Raw genomic sequence first — 5,837 nt, 5'->3', positions numbered from 1 at the left:
TTTGCAGTATGAAGTGCCAATTCTAAGTCTGTGAGTTCTTTCCTGGAGTCTCTTTTGTGCCCTGTGATCGCCGCTATGGCCGCGCCGCGTAGGACTGTTTTGTATGCCTCCCAGAGCACCGACGGCGAGGAGACCGTTCCCACATTTTCATTAAAGTAGTGTGTTGTGGCCAGTTTGAGTTTCTTTCGGACACCCGGGATCTGTAAATAATTGGGATATATTGGGTATAGTCTGGCGCGCTTCTTCTCCCTGGTGGTGAGATGGAGGGATATTGGGGAGTGATCAGATATGCCACGGGGTAAAATTTCCAGCTTATCTACAGAGCCCAGTCCCACCCCTATAAAGAAGAAGAAATCAATACGTGAGAGGCTGTTATGAGTGGAGGAGTAGTGCGTGTATTGAGTTGCCGCGGGGTTCAGTTGGCGCCAGATATCTGTGAGGCCCAGAGCTTTCAGGAAGCCAAGAAGTACAGCCGCCCCCCTCGGGCGGTCTCGTACGGGAAAGGCATCTAGCAAGGGGTCTGTTATAGCGTTGAAGTCCCCCCCAATGATCACATCACCCTCCGGGAGATCAATGAGAAATTGTCCAAGCGCCGGCAATGCTGTAGTGTGTAACGCCGGGGGGATGTACACAGACACCACATTGAGGGTTCTTCCCTCCCACTGGCCAGATAGCGCCGCGAAGCGGCCCTGGTCGTCCACTTTGTGTTTGTTGACTAGAAAGGATGAGTGTTTCTTAAGGAGTATCCCAGTGCCTCTGGACCCCGTAGTGAATTCAGCGTGTACTGCCATGGAGTACCCGCGCCTATCCAGAGCCTTGCATGTGGCCCCCACTAGGTGTGTTTCCTGAAGCAGGACCAGCTCAGGCTTATGGCGTTTGATGGTTTCCAGTACTAAACCCCTTTTAATTTTATCTCCCAATCCTCTGACGTTCCACGTAAGCAGTTTTAATGGGGGTACCGGTGCCATCGCAGTGGCGCCCTCAGTGGGTGCAATTCGCTCTTGCTGTGCCATCTGGAGTCATGACCAGTAAGACTGAAATGTGGCAGTGTGGTGTACCCGTTAGGCAATGGCGTGCGCCGGTGTACCATGAGTGGATGGCTAGCAGTGCGACTGTGTCTCGCATAGAAGTAGTGATGACTAGTAAAAATAACAGTAACATTCCAACTTGTCCCCCCCACCCCCTCCCTGCTACCCTGCTCCACGGACGAATTCCCGCCCGCATCCCCAACTTGGCAGAGTGCTTACACCCATCCCTATCTATCTTACTTGCTCATGGGGTTGGTGAGTCCCCTACAGGCACCGGCCAATGCCCGCCCTACTCAGCTTTACCAGCTTCGAAGTCCCAGCGGCTGCTCATATGTAGCAAGACTAATCAGACCCTCACAGGCTGACCCGAATCGAGTGGATCCCTTTCAAGAACAGAGTCCAGTCCCGTGGCTTCTTCTTCGACTGTGGGGCTAATAGACCGATGTTCCGTCGGCCCTCCGTCGCGTTGGTTCCTGCGGTCCCTGTGCTGGCGTTGGGGTTGGCCCACCTGTCGCCATCCATCAAGCCATTCTCGTGCCACTTCCGGTGAATCAAAAAACCACGTTTTTCCCTCGGCCACAATCCGCAATTTGGCGGGGAAAAGCATCGAGTAAGGCAGGCCCTTGTCACGTAGTGACTTTTTCACTTCAGTGAAGGATTTCCGGCGCCTGGCCACCTCTGCCGTGTAGTCCGGAAAGAATGCCAGAGTCGAGTTCTGAATTTTTACAGGCGGTGCAACCCTTGCTGCTTGCAAAATGGCGACTCGATCTCTAAAGTTAAATAATCTAGCCAGCACAGGCCGTGGCGTGGCTCCCGGTTTGGCTGCCCCTCCAGGGACCCGGTGTGCCCTTTCAACAGAGAAAAAGTTGGACAGGCCTTTAGGTTGTAGCTTGGTCTTGATAAGGTCTTCAATGTATAGATCCATGGCACCTTTCCCCTCCGTCTCCGGAATACCTAGGATGCGGACGTTGTTCCTCCGGGAGCGTCCTTCCTGATCATCCAGCTTGTCCTGCAGTTGCTTTGTGACTTTTTCCATTCGCTCCATCGCTACCTGGAGGTCCGAAGTGTCCTCGATGAGCGATTTTGTAACCACCTCCACTTGCGACACCCTCTCTGGCATCTTTTTAAAGTCCACTCTTAGCAGGTTTACTTCGGAGGAAATAGTACCAACTGTCGCTTGAACCTCGGTGAGGGTTTTCATTATGTCCTCCAGGGTTACCTTTCCGGCCCCTTCCACATCTGGAGTTGCACCAGCTGATTGGCGTCCGCTCCCCTGGGATTGTCCACGTTGATTATAAGCAAATTTTTCAAGCTTCGATTGCGTCGCCGTGTTTTTTGCGCCTTTGCCGGCCATGACGATGTGCTTGTGATTGTGCAGTCCTCCTTCCGCGGCGATTCTGGCGCTATTCAGCAACGGGCCGCGTGCTCTCCTCGTCTTCAGGCTGTACGTGATCAGGTAGGTGCCCTACTGACTTCAAGGGCTGGATCTGCTACTCATATGGCCCCAGTAATACTCGGGGGCCGCAATTGTCAGGAGACCAGTCTCAGTGCCAAGGTTGTGCCCCCTCGTTATCGTTGAAATGTGCCTCGCTGCGCCGCTATGTCGTGTCCCCAGCGGTCCCCGGGTAGGAAGCACCCTGCAGTTAGCGTCCGATTCCCCCTGCGTAGGAATCACTCGGTCAGTCGCGGTTCCCTCCAGCAGGGCAGCCCCCACCACGGACGTCCCAGCAGGACAGCTTCAGAGCGCTTTAAATCAGGGGTCTATGTTCACCTGTATGGTTGTCTTGGGAGTGAGTCCGATTTATGGTGCTGCGGGTGGGCGGCAGGATCCCCAGCGCACTCAATCTTACCTCACAGCGGGAGCTACACGCCTGATCCTCTGCGCAACCCAGTATGGCGTCGCCGATGTACAGGGACGTCCCCGCCTTCGATGGTGTTTACTCCGCACTCGAGCGAGTATGCAGCCTGTTCCTCAAGCGGCAGTTTTTTTCCACTCTTGCAGGGGCTCACATTGGTTACATGGAGCCACGGAGCACTTTCCCTCACCGGAGTATGGTAGAGGCCGGTTGATGCCGCCGCCTCTCAGCCGATCAGGTCGGACTTCCGCCCGGATCCTTCAGTCACGCCAGGTCGGTGCTGCCGCGTAGGCAGAGGCCCCAGAAGTCCGTCGCTGAACGGAGCACCTCCCAGCGCCCGATTTTCACCGGGGGCGGATCAGTGAACGCTGCTTGAGTCCTTGAGCCGATGCCGCTCCTTCAAGCGGGCGATACTACGGATATGTGTGCGGATGTTGGTACGGGCCGTTATGCCTCAAGGAGCTCCCGTTTCAAGCAGCCGCCATGCTCGGCTGTCTCAGGTCTGGTTTTTAGACACCGAAAAAGCTTGTGACCTTGTCTCGTGGAATTGTTTGTTTATGATTTTAGAAAAGTTTGGCTTCCCAAATGAGTTTATATTCTTATTAAAACAACTTTATATGAATTCCCAGGCACAATTTTTAATTGACTCTGTTAATATAGGGACATGTCAAATAAATAGAGACACCAGACAAGGCTGTCCCCTCTCCCCAATTTTATTTGCACTATTTATAGAACCAATAGCAATTACAATCAGGGACAAATCAGCCCATACGGTCCCTGTTCAAGGAATGACGAATATAAAACTTTACGCCGACAATATTGTTCTCTTTCTGGATTCAAAAAAAGACACCCAGGCAGAAGTTATGAGGATTTTTGCAGACTTTCAAAAGATAGGAGGCTATAAAATCAATAAGACCAAAACAGAAATTATATTATGCAATTGTGGTGCAAATTCTTTGCTACCAGAATTCAGACAGGTATACAATACTCGTCCAAAGATATATTGAGGGATCTATGTAACAGAGAGAGTAGAAAACCTTTTTTCCTTAAATTATATTCCATTGCTGAAAAAGACGAAATCTCAACTAGCACAATGGCACCAGCTCCTGTTATCAATAATAGGCCAAGTTGTGTTAATTTGAATGTCTACTCTTCCACTATTCAATTTCCTTTTTTAAGCGCAGCGCGGTGTGTAATACAGACCTATTTTTTTAAAGAGATAGATAGTATGTTCTCCTCTTTTTTATGGGAAAATAAGGTACCAAGATTGGCACTCAGCACTTTAATCTATCCTGTTGCAGAAGGAGGATTATCCCTTCCGAATATTAGAAATTATTATTATGCGACATTTGCACATCCCAATTTTAGATTTTTCTTTTTAGACACTCAAGAGGTAGATCATTTCTTTATGAAAAAGATCCTAAAAGAATATAATATTACTGATCCTACAAGAGCTACTAAGTATCCTAAGAAAGTATGTTACAAGATCCTTCAATGGGCACTTAAACAAAAAAAACAGCTTCTAGCATACTATGACAATTTAAGAATCAATAATTCAACTAGGCTTTCGAATATATATACGGGGGAAAGAGGTATCTTAGAGAACAATATTCTAAGGCTGTGGGAAGAAAATGGGTATGTACAGATCCAGAATTTTACCAGGGGGAATTGTTGGAAAACTTGGGAGGAGATTGAAAGGGGGCTTCAACAATATAACACAATTCTGAGGTGGTCATTTATCAGATTAAAACCTATATTAGAAAAATATGATATGGAAAATGTGTCCTATAAAACTAGTATTAGTGAAGCTCTCAACTGCCTGATTCAATGGAAGATTAGCAACTGGATTAAAATTTTCGATGAGAACAAATCTCTCTCACTATAAGAAAAAGTTAGGGATAGATGGAAGAAAAGGGAAGACATACACATTTTTAAATCAACTTGGAATAGGATGAATAAGTTTAATGCAGTTATATTCAGAGGGGCGAATTTTAAACGTATGCAATATTATTTGAAATGGCTAATATATAGAACACCCTCTTTTCTTCACAAGATATACCCGCAAATAGAAGCTAAATGTTTCCGTGGTGCAGAGAAAGGCACCTGGACGCATATTATCTAGAAGTGCCCAAAAATACGGAGTCTATGGGAGGAAATAGAGAAATATCTCAGATTCACAATAAATCCACTTATTTCAATCGATGAATCTATTGCAGTTTTGGGCTGCTCATCTGCAATCTCTATGCACGAGGGATGCCTGTTTATTGCAGCATTAATAGCAAAATCTTTAATCCTACAACTCTGGAGAACAGAGAAGGTACGCACCTTCAATGTGTGGAGAGCAAAATTGTATAAAATACAAGAATTGGAAAAGAAATATGCAATAAGATCAGGAGCAATAAGAAAGTATGAGAAATATTGGAGTTGGTTGGAACTATAGGATAGGATGTTGTATTCGATATATAAGGATAGAATATATATGTGTATATTATCCTGATTTACCCCTTTGCACTTTATTTTAATGTGATCGTGTTCCTGTACTTTTGTGGTATATGATATAATAGGATAGAATATATATGTGTATCTACCCTGATTGAGCACTTTGCACTTTAACTTAATATGATCTTTTTCTGTATCGTAGCAATATTACAATTGCACTGCTGAACACTTTGAAATGAGTATTTACTTTTTTTATAAGAAAGGAAAAACAACACACAAAAAACATGCACTTATATTTGATAACATTGAGCACTTTTGCACTTTAAATTTAATCCAATCTCTTTTTTCCGAATAATCTGGACCATGTATTTTTATATGATATTATTGTATGTTTGTAATACCTATGAACTCTCAATAAAAAAAAATATAACAACAACACAGAGAAGTATCACAGGAGCTTCCACTCCAGTCTTATAGCCTGTCACTAGCAATAACACAGCCCAACAAAAGCAAG

The sequence above is a fragment of the Lissotriton vulgaris genome, chromosome 2_1 (genome assembly GCF_964263255.1).
Source record: "Lissotriton vulgaris chromosome 2_1, aLisVul1.2, whole genome shotgun sequence".
Lineage (NCBI taxonomy): Eukaryota > Metazoa > Chordata > Amphibia > Caudata > Salamandridae > Lissotriton > Lissotriton vulgaris.
This window is presented reverse-complemented; position numbering follows the sequence as displayed.